Genomic DNA, 16,254 nt, shown 5'->3' on the forward strand with positions numbered 1-16,254 from the left:
TGAAAATAATACTTACTATGCAGTATATGCATAATGCATTATGATATTGACATTAAAATTTTAGTGATAATAATTAAATGATAACATGGCTTTAATGCATTACGACTTAAGTGCATTGCTGCAAATATAAACAGTTATCAGTGCAATCATTATTGAAAGTGACTTCAACTTTCAACATGAAGTGTGCAGCGATCTTCCTGGTGGCAGTTGTAAGTGTTCACCTTTTAAATGTATTAATTATTATAGAAGCAGGCGTTATCTTGCGGAAGTCTATGATATACAAGGAACCAAAAGCTTAATTTGCTATAATCCGCTTAACCAAAGAAATCTGTATGGTGCAACATGCAGCATGTGACGTGCACCGCCCGCCCTCCCACTGATAAACATGCAGGAAAAGCCAGCCACCAAGCAAGCCATACGCACCACCACCACGCAGCACCACACATCCCGGAGCATCCTCAGGAGATGTAGACCTTTGTAATTAGGCAATGTAATATCTACATCTCCTGAGGAGTTTTCGGTGTCGGGGCAAAAGTGCGTCGAGTGGTGTTGGGATACTATTGGTACTTTCAGTAACTGATATAGTAAACTAGCCGATGCCCGCGACTTCGCCCGCGTGGATTTAGGTTTTTTGAAATCCCGTGGGAACTCTTTGATTTTCCGGGATAAAAAGTAGCCTATGTGCTAATCCAGGATATTATCTATCTCCATTCCAAATTTCAGTCAAATCCGTCCAGTAGTTTTTGCGTGAAGGAGTAACAAACATACACACACACACACACACACACACACACACACACATACAAACTTTCGCCTTTATAATATTAGTGTGATTGGCCCACTGGCAGTAAGAGATACCGTGGCTTAGCGGTCTGAGCGTCGGGCGCGAACCCAGAAGACGCAGGTTCGAATAATGCCGGCTCCGCAATTTTTTATATGTATTACTCAGGATCCAACAGCATCCTGAACATGTCTGCGAGCGAGATGGACTCACCAATGCTTAAACACATTGTTCAAGTGTGGGTGAAGCCACCTTTGTAAATGTTCTGTCTTTTTGTCACAAGTATAGTAATAGGTTACCTACTAACATTGGGTTTTAACAAGGCTCTCTCCGTCACTCGCTTCATACAATCGTAGTTCCAATTTCATTTGAAATATTAAGCAACCAAAGTCCATGAAATTTTGCAGACATATTCTAGAAACTAATATCTGTGCCTGTGGGGTTTTAGATTTTTCTAAAAATATGTACCTAGTTTTAAAGTCACAGGGGCTCAAAGATTTGTATGTAAATTTTTAAGACCACGTAACTTTAAAATTGAATATTTTAACAGAAATCTGGAAAACCACAAATATTTTTTATGTACATGTTCCCCGATTACTCAAAAACCCCTGGACCGATTTGGATTTTTTTTTGTTTGAAAGGGTGGTGGTCCCATATAAAGATGAAGATCTGATGAATATCTTCGGAGATGGAGAACAGAACTCCTCAATGGATAAGAGCAAATTGCTCGCGATCAGTGTACCTAATAGCTTAGTAAACAGTAGGGTTTTAACTGCGCATAGCATATTATAGTACAGTAAGGTCACTAAAAATTGTCACATAATTTTTTTTAAATAAAAATAAAACCGACTTCAAAAACCACTTAAGCACTAAAAAGTACAAAATAATTTTTGTTTCTACACGTGTAGTGTATGTATGAAGTCGGGCGAGCTTCACACTTGGATTTCTAGTTTCTTTTATTATGCCCGCTCGACTTCATACATACATTATACACGTGTAGAAACAAAATTTTTTTTTTACTTTTTAGTGCTTGTGGTTTTTTAATTACCTAGTAAACTCCTACCACTTTCTTTAATTTTTATTACTAGCTGACGCCCGCGACACTTCGTCCGCGTGGATTTAGGTTTTTCAAAATCCCGGGAGATTTTCAAAATGCGTCCGGTGGTTTTTGCGTGAAGGAGTAACAAACGTACACACACACACACACACACACATACAAACTTTCGAATTTATAATATTAGTGTGACGCCTTTATAATATTAGTGTGATATCCTCGTCTACACTAAGGTTGCCTGGAGGAGATCTCTATTTTAGCAATAAGGCCGCCTATTGTACAAGAAATAATCCGGTCAAGTGCGATTCGGGTCGACTCGCACACGTTGGGTTCCGTACCAACATACAAGATAAATTTAACGCCTCTATTTACAACTCTGCAAATATATGTGATTTAGTGAATAAAATTTTTCGTAAACACGTATTAATTTTTTCTATGATATTATAACCACAAAATCGCGGTTTTCGGAGTTTATATTTTACTTGTACCTGCCAAATTTTATGATTCTAGGTCAACGGGAAGTACCCTATAGGTTTTCTTGACAGACACGACAGACGGACAGACGAACAGACAGACAGACAGAGTGATCCTATAAGGGTTCCGTTTTTTCTTTAAACGTATGGAACCCTAAAAATCTATTTAATTATGCATTTCTATGTAGTTTTAGTATACAATAAAGAATTTACTTTACTTTACTTGTATATTTTGAATTTGTCTTGTTCCAGACGGTGTCGACGAGCTTATTCCTGGAAACTTCCACCGCTTCTGTGGATTCAATAAGTGGAGACACCATAAAAGTTGACGCATCCCTAATACAATCCCTTGATGAAGCCATGAAGAGTAGCCAAAATGCTAAAGCTCGCGCCATAAAAATTATTGACGATGCTTTACTCATTGCAGCTGAAGCTGCTGCCAAAAAGGGTCTTGATAAAGCAAGTATCTGGGCGAAGGAGGTACTAGAAATTTGCATACAATTGAACATAGATATGAATAACGCGTTACGTAGTGGTTCTACCAAAGCTATAGAAAAAGTCTCCACCGACATTTCCGAAGCTATTGTACTAAAAGAAGCCGAGCTGATACAACTAAACGAAAGTCTTGTGGGTGTGGATGAAGATGTCAAAGCGGCATTCAACAAGGAAATGGAAACCAACTTTGCTATTGACAAAGGAATAGATGCAGCACTTAAAGAATTATTGTCTGGTGTAGCTAATACTTGGGTCGCTTAGCTCATTCGTACTACTTTGAAGATAAATAATACAATCACAGACTACAGAAATTCGACTATGAACTAATTTACCGGAATTTATTCGCACGAAGCGTTTTTGCTCAACGTTTCTGATACAAGTTGCTAAGGTTCCTGCCACGTATTTTCAAGGCAAGAGTGAATAGGTACGCATCTTCTTGTTAAGCGTGCGGACGGATAGACACACAGACAGACAGACAACAAAGTGATCCCCTTATGAACGAAACCCTTATAGGGTTACGAAACCCTTATAAACGAAACCCTTATAGGGTTTCGTTTTTTCCTTTTGAGGTACGGAACCCTGAAAAGGTGTTTTCGTTGTTATCTTATTTTTTAGTACTTTATATATATTTCGAATTTTGTTTAACCATTGTTACTGTTATGAATTGTTGTTAATATTTAATTGTTATTTAATCATTTTATTACATCACTTCTTATGTTATAAACGAGAAAGTGTGTTTGTTTGTTGGTTCAACAGAGCAACGCATCGACGTAGTTTTTTAAAAAGAGGGGTGTCATAAGTTTGACGTGTGTGTCTGTGTATATGTCTGTGGCATCGTAGCTCCTAAACTAATAAACCGATTTTAATTTAGTTTTTTTTTTGTTTGAAAGGTAGCTTGATCGAGAGTGTTCTTAGCTGTAATCGAAGAAAATCGGATCAGCCGTTTGAAAGTTATCAGCTCTTTTTTTCTTATAGAGGTTTTTGTGTGTGTGTGTTATTGAATAGTGTGATAGACATGGAGAGTGGATGCTACTTTTTTATCATATAAAATGGACTTAAGCTGGAGCCAACAATTGTAACGTGTAATTTTTTTTTTGTAATTTTGAATAATAAAAAAATCAGAGTTCCTATGGGATTTTTAAAAACATACGCGGACGAAATCGCGGGCATCAGCTAGTTTTTAATATCTACAACGAGAATTTTACTAAAATAAATATATATAATACTGCAATTTATACGTTAATTTGTTTTATTTAACTTTATTCAGTACCTAAATATTTGAGCAAACAGCATCTTCAAGACACTCCTGATAGCATGAGCTTTATTGTAATTGTCTGTTTGCCTGTCTGTCGCATCTGTCAGGAAAACCTATAGGGTAGGTACTTCCCGTTGATCTAGAATCATGTTTGGCAGGTAGATAAGTCTTGTAGCACAAATAAAGGAAAAAATTGAAATGTGTTCATGAACAATTAGGATATTGAATTTTCAAAATAAGATAAGTACCAAGTGGGGTATTCATTATATATGTATGTGGCATGTGAAGTCCACTGAAACCATCCTAAGAGCCTCAATAGCTCAACGGTTGAGCGGTGGAAAGGTTGGCGGTTCAAGCCCCACCCGTTGCACTGTTGTCGTACCTACTCCTAACACAGCTTTGCGCTTAGTTGGAGGGGAAGGGGGAATATTAGTCATGATTAGCATGGCTAATAATCTTTAAAAAAACGTAATATCTGCAAATGGGTTGATCCCAGTCAGCCTCGCTTACCATCTGAAGCGACTGGGGTGGCAGTTCGCTCGCAGCCAGGATGCAAAAAGCGGTCTTGCTAGACTCGGCTAGGATAGTCCGCCGGTTTCTCAACCTGTCGCCCTGACTCCCGGCCGTTTGGTCTCCCCTGCCGGGGTGCAATCCTCCGCCCGGTACAAATATGTATTTATGTATCGTGTATGTAAGTTTATTTAATTTTATCTACCTATGTTAGTAATTTAAATATTGCTTATCTTTTTGGCTTTTATAATGTATTTATTTTGCACACGGGCGCGAGAGTAAAAGCGTAAAAGTATACTGATAATAATAATAAATATCCTATCATCAGGCATGAAAGTTAATGCTCCTTAGTCCCCTGAGACTCAGATAGGTACTCTACCACGTAGGTAACTAGATAATTTCTTTTCAAATGTCCTTCATTTAATTTTTACCCGACTACGGCAAAGCCAAAAGGAAGGGTTACGATTTTAACAGTCTCTGTATGTAATGTATGCTTGTATCAGATAAACTACTGGGCCGATTTTAATGAATGAGGTTTCAATTGATTCATTGTAAAGGTCCGGGCGATAATGGGCTATATTTTTTACGAAAAAATTAATTAACGGATGTTACATCAAAAAAAGTGCGGGTCTCCAAAAATTTTTTTTGTGCTATTGTATCGAGTGGGATGCCAAATGAAAGAAGAGAAAATTCTGAGTCCATGAATATAAATGTACTACAACATTAGAATATAAGTATACCAAGAAGACGAGAAGAAAAACCATTTTACTATTTACTTATTATATTTAAGACGATCGTAGTCGGGTTTTAGTTTACTTTATCTTGTTATGTGTCATCGATCCATCCATCCATCAGCCTGTAAGCGTCCACTGCTGGACATAGGCCTTTCCAAGAGCGCGCCACCAAACACGGTCCTCCGCCTTCCTCATCCACCCGCTCCCCGCCACCTTCTTCAGGTCATCGGTCCAGCGGGCTGGAGGTCGTCCCACACTGCGCTTACCGGTACGCGGTCTCCACTCCAGAACACGTCTGCCCCATCGGCCGTCGGTTCTGCGACAGACATGGCCTGCCCATTGCCACTTCAGCTTGCTAATCCTTTGAGCTATGTCGGTCCCTTTATCTTGTTATGTGTGTATATCCCATATTCTTACTCTTTGTAATTTCGTTAAACTCAAAGTCAAAGTCAATACCATTTATTCAAAGTAGTATTGGCGTCACTCAGAAAAGCAGGTATTATTTAAATATTTTTATCGAATTATTGGAATGTTCTCTCCAAAAACAACACAAAAAACACAAGTTTAATGTGTAAGGTTATCCGAGAGTTTTAATCTAAACAAACTAATACCAAAATAAATAATTTAATTAGAGCGTGATTGCTATCACAACATCTAATTATTCAGTTCACAATCTAAATACCGAAAATATACGATATCGCTCCGAATCTCAGAAGGAGACTGAACTAAAACCTTCAAAACACCCGTATTTATGCAAGTTCAATCTTGTCGGCCTCCTAGTAACAGATTGTATGACATCGAATGAGCGAAATATCGATTTTATCAAACTACCTGCATTAGATAAATTAATAATTTTATATTATTTTTGACAACTCAAATCAATTTTTAAAAATAACCTTACAGTTCGGCCGTCCTGAATTTAACACGTCCTCGTGTTTCTAATCAATCTTGTCATGTCAGTCGCGGGCTTCCTTGCCCTAAGTCAAATCCAAATCATGGGCTATCCTGCCCTCCGTCAAATTATTAAAACCTACCCTTGAACTGCCGAACTCACAGTTTTAATATCCAGTCAACAATAAATCCAAACGACTAACTTCTCATTCGATGTATACAAAATCTGAACCACTTATTGCAAATTACTTTTCACTTCACAAAAGACTAATTTTTTTTTTTAAAACTTAAAATTTTAATCACCAAATCAAACTCAATAAAAATTTTAATCAAATGTGGGTTATTTACAAAAAGATACCAAAGCGAAATTAAGACAACGTGAGACACGTCCCGCTTCTGAATTATTGGCGTCACTCAGAAAAGCAGGTATTATTTAAATATTTTTATCGAATTATTGGAATGTTCTCTCCAAAAACAACACAAAAAACACAAGTTTAATGTGTAAGGTTATCCGAGAGTTTTAATCTAAACAAACTAATACCAAAATAAATAATTTAATTAGAGCGTGATTGCTATCACAACATCTAATTATTCAGTTCACAATCTAAATACCGAAAATATACGATATCGCTCCGAATCTCAGAAGGAGACTGAACTAAAACCTTCAAAACACCCGTATTTATGCAAGTTCAATCTTGTCGGCCTCCTAGTAACAGATTGTATGACATCGAATGAGCGAAATATCGATTTTATCAAACTACCTGCATTAGATAAATTAATAATTTTATATTATTTTTGACAACTCAAATCAATTTTTAAAAATAACCTTACAGTAGGTACAATTGTACTCCTTTTGATGGTCGAAATTGTTGAGAGGGCTCTCTCCGTCACTCGCTTCATACAATCGTAGTTCCAATTTCATTTGAATATTAAGCAACCAAAGTCCATGAAATTTTGCAGACATATTCTAGAAACTAACTATGTCTGTGGTTTTCCAGATTTCTGTTAAAATATTCGGTTTTAAAGTTACGCCGTCTTAAAAATTTACATACAAATCTTTGAGCCCCTGTAATTTTAAAACTACATATTTTTAGAAAAATCTAAAACACCACAGACACAGATATTAGTTTCTAGAATATGTGTGCAAAATTTCATGGACTTTGGTTGCTTAATATTCAAATGAAATTGGAACTACGATTGTATGAAGCGAGTGGAAGCAAGTGACGGAGAGAGCCCTGTTAAATTTGTACGATATAGTGGTGATAATTAATTAGGTACGTTACTTAAAACTAAAGCTACGAGGGTTCCAAACGCGCCCAAGTCTGAAGTTGTGTCTGTCTGTTTGAGTCTGAACAAATATGTTTAGAATAAAAATTAAAAATATGTACCAACCCTGAAAATGGTTACTATGCACTATTTACGTTATGCATTACGTTGTTGACATAAAAATTTAACGATTAAATGATAATATGGTTTTTTTTCAAACAATTGTTTCAATGCATTGTTCAAAAAAGTATAAAAAGCCGTTGCGGTGATCTGGTAGTGTCAATATTCAGAGTGACTTCAACTTTCAACATGAAGAGCGCAATCGTCTTCTTGATGGCACTGGTAAGTGATGAACTTCTATAAAATAAAAAAGCCGGTCAAGTGCGAGTCAGACTCGCGCATCGAGGGTGTGTGTGTGTGTGTGTGTGTGTGTGTGTGTGTGTGTGTATGTGTGTGTGTGTGTGTGTGTGTGTGTGTGTGTGTGTGTGTGTGCGTGCGTGCGTGCGTGCGTGCGTGCGTGCGTGCGTGCGTGCGTGCGTGCGTGCGTGCGTGCGTGCGTGCGTGCGTGCGTGCGTGCGTGCGTGCGTGCGTGCGTGCGTGCGTGCGTGCGTGCGTGCGTGCGTGCGTGCGTGCGTGCGTGCGTGCGTGCGTGCGTGCGTGCGTGCGTGCGTGCGTGCGTGCGTGCGTGCGTGCGTGCGTGCGTGCGTGCGTGCGTGCGTGCGTGCGTGCGTGCGTGCGTGCGTGCGTGCGTGCGTGCGTGCGTGCGTGCGTGCGTGCGTGCGTGCGTGCGTGCGTGCGTGCGTGCGTGCGTGCGTGCGTGCGTGCGTGCGTGCGTGCGTGCGTGCGTGCGTGCGTGCGTGCGTGCGTGCGTGCGTGCGTGCGTGCGTGCGTGCGTGCGTGCGTGCGTGCGTGCGTGCGTGCGTGCGTGCGTGCGTGCGTGCGTGCGTGCGTGCGTGCGTGCGTGCGTGCGTGCGTGCGTGCGTGCGTGCGTGCGTGCGTGCGTGCGTGCGTGCGTGCGTGCGTGCGTGCGTGCGTGCGTGCGTGCGTGCGTGCGTGCGTGCGTGCGTGCGTGCGTGCGTGCGTGCGTGCGTGCGTGCGTGCGTGCGTGCGTGCGTGCGTGCGTGCGTGCGTGCGTGCGTGCGTGCGTGCGTGCGTGCGTGCGTGCGTGCGTGCGTGCGTGCGTGCGTGCGTGCGTGCGTGCGTGCGTGCGTGCGTGCGTGCGTGCGTGCGTGCGTGCGTGCGTGCGTGCGTGCGTGCGTGCGTGCGTGCGTGCGTGCGTGCGTGCGTGCGTGCGTGCGTGCGTGCGTGCGTGCGTGCGTGCGTGCGTGCGTGCGTGCGTGCGTGCGTGCGTGTGTGTGTGTGTGTGTGTTTGTTACTCCTTCACGCAAAAACTACTGGACGGATTGGGCTGAGAATGGCAATAGATTATACTCTAGATTAGATTATTAGGCTACTTTTTATCCCGGAAAATCAAAGAGTTCCCACGGGAATTTTAAAAAACCTACATCCACGCGATCGAAATCACGGGTATCAGCTAGTTATGCATAAAAATAAAAAAATCAGTTTTAGAATGTACAGGTAAAGCCCTTTCATATAGTAGTACCCCACTTGATATAGCTATCTTACTTGTAAAATTGTTTTTTTTTGTGATGAAACTTAAATTCGGGGTTTTCAGATTAATTCCTGTACCTACTTGTGCTATAAGACCTACCTACCTGCCTTTCATGATTCTAGGTCAACGGGAAGTAGCCTATAGGTTTCTTGACAGACAGACCTAAAAAAGCCGGTCAAGTATGAGTCGGACTCGCACACAAGATATACCTAACACCTTCATGTAGATCTCTGCAAGTTACTAATGGTCTACGCCATCTACTTATCTGTGACTAGAGGACGCCCGCGGATTCTCCCGCGTTGATTCCGGTTTTTTTTAAATCCCGTAGGAACTCTTTGATTTTCCGGAATAAAAAGTAGCCTGTGTCCTTCCCCGGGATGGATCCCATGTCTGTACCAAATTTCATTGCAATCGATTCAGCGGTTGGGCCGTGAAAACTTAACAGACAGACAGACACACTTTCGCATTTATAATTATTAAGTACTAGAGGAAGCCCGCGACTTCGTCCGCGTGGATTTAGATTTTATAGATCCCGTATGAACTCTTTGATTTTCCCGAATAAAAAGTAGCCTGTGTCCTTCCCCGGGATGTATCCCATGTCTGTACCAAATTTCATTGCAATTGGTTCAGCGGTTGGGCCGTGAAAACTTAGCAGACAGACAGACACACTTTCGCATTTATAATTATTAAGTACTAGAGGAAGCCCGCGACTTCGTCCGCTCGGATTTAGATTTTATAGATCCCGTAGGAACTCTTTGATATTCCTGGATAAAAAGTAGCCTATGTCCGTCCCCGGGATATAAGCTAGCCCTGTACCAAATTTCATTGCAATCGGTTCAGCGGTTGGGCCGTGAAAACTTAGCAGACAGACAGACACACTTTCGCATTTATAATTATTAAGTACTAGAGGAAGCCCGCGACTTCGTCCGCGTGGATTTAGATTTTATAGATCCCGTAGGAACTCTTTGATATTCCTGGATAAAAAGTAGCCTATGTCCGTCCCCGGGATATAAGCTAGCCCTGTACCAAATTTCATTGCAATCGGTTCAGCGGTTGGGCCGTGAAAACTTAGCAGACAGACAGACACACTTTCGCATTTATAATTATTAAGTACTAGAGGAAGCCCGCGACTTCGTCCGCGTGGATTTAGATTTTATAGATCCCGTAGGAACTCTTTGATATTCCTGGATAAAAAGTAGCCTATGTCCGTCCCCGGGATATAAGCTAGCCCTGTACCAAATTTCATTGCAATCGGTTCAGCGGTTGGGCCGTGAAAACTTAGCAGACAGACAGACACACTTTCGCATTTATAATTATTAAGTACTAGAGGAAGCCCGCGACTTCGTCCGCGTGGATTTAGATTTTATAGATCCCGTAGGAACTCTTTGATTTTCCGGAATAAAAAGTAGCCTGTGTCCTTCCCCGGGATGGATCCCATGTCTGTACCAAATTTCATTGCAATCGGTTCAGCGGTTGGGCCGTGAAAACTTAGCAGACAGACAGACACACTTTCGCATTTATAATGTTAGTATGGATGGATTTAGTGTTTTTTTTACTGAATTGGTCTCGTTTCAGACTGTGTTCACCACTATATTCCTGGAAACTTCCGCCGCTGCTGTAGATTCAACAACCAGTGAAGACTCCATAAACGTTGACATAACCGTAATTCGATTCCTTGATGGGGCTATGAAATTTAGTGAAGGGATTATAGCAAACTCTATACAAAACACAGTCAATGCCTTGGTTACTGCTGAAGGTGGAGACAAAGACAGTTTAACCCAAGCCAAGATTTGGTTCACGGATTTACTAGGCCTTTGCATCAAATTGCACTATGAAATGATTGACGTGCTAATTGATGGTAGTAGAAAACCTATCGAAACAGTGACAGATAACATTGGCGATGCCATTGTTATTAAAAGAGCTGAATGGTCAGTCCTAAGCGGAAATCTTGAAAACCTTCCCGACCTGAGGGAAGATTTGGATGAGAAAATGAGAGTCAACTTCGCTAATGCCGACGTTATAGAAATAAGACTTCGGGAATTGCTATCTGCTAGAAAATAATACTCTTGTTGCTTAGGATACAAGTAAGTTACTATTATGATCTTTTTACCCGATTACGGCAAAGTTAAAAGGAAGGGTTATGATTTTAGCAGTCCATGTATGTATGTTGGTTTGTATTTATGCGTGTTCCACCGTAGCGCCTAAACTGCTGAGCAGATTTTGATGAATGATGTGTCAATTGATTCGTTATTATGGTCCAACTTTATTTACGCACGAAGTTGCCTCGATATTTGTCCTAAAATAGAGATTTTCAATGGTCATAACTTACAATGTAAATAATATAATTATTTTACTGAATTTATTACTTTAAGGCACAGATAATGGATCGATAACTAGCTTAGTTTTAGATTAATCGTAGAATTATAGACGTAATACGTTTGTATGGAGTAGCGCGTAAGAAAGGCCATCTTAATTCTTCTTTCTCATAGTCCGTAATTCTCTTTTCACGATTTCTAATTTGTTATAAAAAAAAAACAAAATCATTTATTCAAAAAAGGTAAAAACCATTTGTTTGTCCGATTTGTTATATTTGAAAGGTGATAATAAATAATTACGTTAACTTAAAACTAAAGTTACGAGGGTTCCAAACGAGCCCAAGTCTGAGAAGAGCCCACAACAAACTCAGCCGGGTATTCAAATTGTATTTATTATGACAAAAGTGCTATTTAAAAAAAAGCACAAGGGCATTTGCTGTGTAGAATCTTTGAAATATCCGAGAGTATTTATAATCAAAAGGTCTTTAATAGGTTACGTCTTGGATTTTAGTAGAATACCCTCGTATGTACAAATTTTCTCTTAACTAATATCTTCTTCTTGAAGTGCCGTCTTCTACCGAACGTTGGCAACCATTAGGGCTATCTGCACCTTGGACGCTGCTGCATGGAATGGAGATCGGGTACTCTTAATTAAGAGGGGACTCTCCGTCACTCGCTCCATACAAACGTAGTTCGTCACTCATTGGAATACTTACCAATCATACCTACTCAATGGAATTTTGTAGAAACGTTCCGGGAACTGATATATATCCCTGTGGTTTTCCAGATTTCCGTTAAAATATTCGGTTTCAAAGCTACGCGGTCTTAAAAATTCACATACAAATCTTTGAGCCCCTGTAACTTTAAAACTACATATTTTTAGAAAAATCTAAAACACCACAGGCACAGATATTAATTTCTAGAATATGTCTGCAAAATTTCATGGACTTTGGTTGCTTAATATTCAAATGAAATTGGAACTACGATTGTATGGAGTAAGTGACGAAGAGAGCCCTGTTAACTAGTTATTATACAAGTAGTAAAATCAGTTGAAACTTTGTTGAGTATTAATATTTTTACAGGTTACGAAAACCCAAATGGAAATCACTAAGCACTCCACGGCCATCCATCCTACTAGTATTTCGAAGATTTTTTCCAACCGCAGTCTACAGAAAATTGTATATGGATACTTAGATAAAAATTTGATTTAGTATAAATTTTTAATGCTATGAATTGTTAATATTTAATTGTAGCCATTTTATTACGTACATAACATACATTTTATAAAAGTCTACAACGAAAAATTTACTGAAATAAATAATAATACAATTTATAAGTCACTTTGTTTTATTTACCTTTCTATCGGGTTTTCAAACTATGTGCCCTGCCGCTTCAGAATCTGAGCTTTCTCTTGAGGCTTTTCATAATAGTTAGTGGCCATGTCTCAGATTCATAAATAAATTAAATAGAAAATCCTTCTGTTCTTAGAACATTCCCGAAGCAAGTAAATAAATTGATTGATTGATTGATTGATTGAAGCCTTTCAGGCATTCAGAAAATTTGAATTACAATGACATGCACGTACAATAAATATCCACAAAATTCTTCCTTGGAAAAGTTATAGCAAGCTAAGTAAGTAAGCTAAGAACACCCCAAGATCAAGCCACCTTTCAAACAAAAAAAAACTTAATTAAAATCGGTTCTTTAGTTTAGGAGCTACGATGCCACAGACAGATACACAGATACACACGTCAAACTTATAACACCCCTCTTTTTGGGTTGGGGGTTAAAAATAGTATAATGGAAATGATATATTTTTTTTTTTAAAAGAATATTAGCCATGTTAAATGACTAATATTCCCCTTTCCTCTCCAACTAAGCGTCAGGCTTGTGCTAGGAGTAGGTACGACAATAGTGCAACGGGCGGGGTTTGAACCGTCGACCTTTCGGTTTTCAGTTCACTCCTTTACCGGTTGAGCTATTGAGGCTTATTATGGAAGTAATTTCTAAATAAATAAACCTTAATAAGAGTTATGACTCTCCTACTTATACTTTATACTATATACTATAGAATTATCCACTATTTTTCTCTCTCTCGTCTGGCTTTACAAAGATTAGCCAATGTCCAGTTTGTAGTTCTTTACAAGTTAGGGAAACTATATAAGTATGGACTTCGTCTGTGCCGGCACTCACCTACACACGCGCGGCACCCCTTTAGAGCGCTTCCCAGTCAGTTTCACCACCAAAAAACACCAGTGAAACACAAAAACAGGTTACTTTTAACAAAAAACACTCCAAAAAGGCACCGCACGCGCGCCAGCAAACGCTAACACAGACGAAGTCCTTATCCACTATTATTTTTGTAGGTACGTCTTGGTATTTGTACCTATAGAACGCTAGCAAAAACGAAGCTGGAAGCTGATGATTATGATGAACCTACTGATATGATATCATAAAAAAAACTACGAGAAAATAAAAAAAACCAGCATTTTTTAAAAGTTCAAAACATCAAACTTACGCTAGAGGTCAACAAACGTTCCGTAAATAGATGATTCGACGTCAATAACGCGTCGTTGATGGGGCATTAACCCGAATTTTGCACGCTACACAATGCGGGTTTGAAAAATTTTAATCACACTAATATTATAAAGGCGAAAGTTTGTATGTGTGTGTGTGCGTGTGTGTGTGTGTGTGTGTGTGTGTGTGTGTGTGTGTGTATGTTTGTTACTCCTTCACGCAAAAACTTCTGGACGGATTTGGCTGAAATTTAGAATGGAGATAGATTATACCCTGGATTAGCACATAGGCTACTTTTTATCCCGGAAAATCAAAGAGTTCCTACGGGATTTTAAAAAACCGAAATCCACGCGGGCGAAGCCGCGGGCATCTTCTAGTAGGTAATCACTAAATCTACCAGATAAGGCAAATGGTTTTTGGCATTGGATTGTGTTAAGGTACCTAGGTATAATAATAAGGCTAAGTTTTAGCTAGCGTTCTGGTTACAACCTGTATCTATTTATATGAATATTATTGTAAATTGAACAATTGAAAAGAGCAACCGCCGAGTTTCTTGCTGGTCCTTCTCGGTAGGAACGGCATTCCGAACCAGTGGTAAATTATTTGACGATTCAAAAGCACTTGTAAAAGTTTATTTGAATAAAAATCTATTCTATTCTATTCTATTCTATATTTCACACATCTATCTATACTTATAACTAGCTGATGCCCGCAGCTTCGCCCGCGTGGATTGGTCAGATCCCCTGCAGCATCAGGATTGAGGAGTTGGAATCCAATTTTTTTATGGAATAATGTCGGAAGTTCCTCTATTGATTAAAAAAAAATTACGCTTATCGGTTCGGAAATTTCGGAGATATCAGTGCATGGGTAGAAAAACACAGCTCCTCCATTTTTAAAGTCGGTTAAAAAAGTAGCCTGTGTTACTCCTTGATTAATCCTCTACTTGTCTATAAAAGTACCGTCAAAATAGGTTCAATCGTTTCGACGATTAGCCCGTTCAAACAGACAGTCACTTAAATTTTATTTATTACTAGTTGATGCCCGCAGCTTCGCCCGCGTGGATAGGTCAGATCCTGCAGCATCAGGATTGAGGAGTTGGAATAAATTTTTTTATGAAACAATGTCGCAAAGTTCCTCTATCGATTAAAAAAGAAATGACGCAAATCGATTCAGAAATCTCGGAGATTTCGATGTACATAGGTAGAAAAACACAACCCCCTTCTTGAAAGTCGGTTAAAAAAGTAGCCTATGTTACACCCTGGTCAATCCTCTACTTGTATGTGAAAATCCCGTTAAAATCGGTTCAGCCGTTCCAAAGATTAGCCTTTTCAAACAGACAGACAGACAGACAAAAATTTTAAAAACGTGTGATTCAGTTATAGTATCGTTCAAATTACCATATGACCTTAATATGTGGCAGTTATTTCGAAATTACAGACAGACACTCCAATTTTATTTATTAGTATAGATTAAAGTATAGATAAATTGTAACTGGTCAATTTCTGTATATTTAATACATTTTGAATTTTTTTTATCGGAGAAAACATTATCGATATAGAGCCCAAACAATTTTTTTTGAATTTTTGTCTGTCAGTACGTGCATCACGCAAAAACTACTGAACGGATTTAAATATCATCCCATCTATTCGAAAAGGACGACTTGGTAAATAATAATATTAGATACAATAAAATATGAGGCGCCTTTTATTTCCTCATAGAGGGTGATGAAAGTAGAGTGTATCACTCGGGCGCAAAATATTTTTGGCTCGGGCGACGTACTTTGAATCCCTCGCTACGTTCAGGATTGTACTAAAGAATTCCTCGTTACGCTCGGGATTCTACTCTACGATCCCTCACTTCACTCTGGATTCCAAAAAGCCTCCTCGCCGTAAAAATATTATTTTGCTCCCTTATGGCTCCCTTATGATACAATCTACAATTGGACCTTCCTGAGGCGGAGCGTAGGAGCGTAAAAATGCAAGTGTTCAGGAATATAGAGACCTTGTAGTTTCAGGGTCACAAAACAAGTGCAGATGTTTTCAGTAAATGGGATGGCAAATAAAATAATGTGGCAGAAAATGCAGTCTGCTAGGTTAGGGATGGCACTTTGGGGTATCAAGGTCACCTAAGTACCTACCATAAACATATTATTAATTCGTTTTTTTGAAAATTATGCCATACAAACTTTCGCTTTTATAATATTAGTGTGATATAATTTTTGTACGACAAAACATTCTCAGTTACAAAAAAATCGGTGACTTCCACGATAGGCAAACTAGAAACCATAATAATTATAAGCTCGCAACTCCTACGCTCCGCCTCAGAAAAGTGGGAAAGTCATTTGTGGGAAT

At 39.4% G+C, this 16,254-nt stretch overlaps 1 protein-coding gene across 1 annotated transcript in view; it reads right to left on the minus strand.

Moving 5' to 3' along the window:
• Positions 1-16,254, minus strand: part of LOC123879388 — a 29,293-nt gene that overhangs the window by 10,981 nt on the left and 2,058 nt on the right. Inside the window, exon 2 of the mRNA XM_045927049.1 lies at positions 11,279-11,280. The gene's annotated coding sequence lies outside the window, so the exon portion shown is untranslated. The remainder of the gene's footprint in view (positions 1-11,278; positions 11,281-16,254) is intronic.

The sequence above is a fragment of the Maniola jurtina genome, chromosome 28, assembly GCF_905333055.1.
Source record: "Maniola jurtina chromosome 28, ilManJurt1.1, whole genome shotgun sequence".
NCBI lineage: Eukaryota > Metazoa > Arthropoda > Insecta > Lepidoptera > Nymphalidae > Maniola > Maniola jurtina.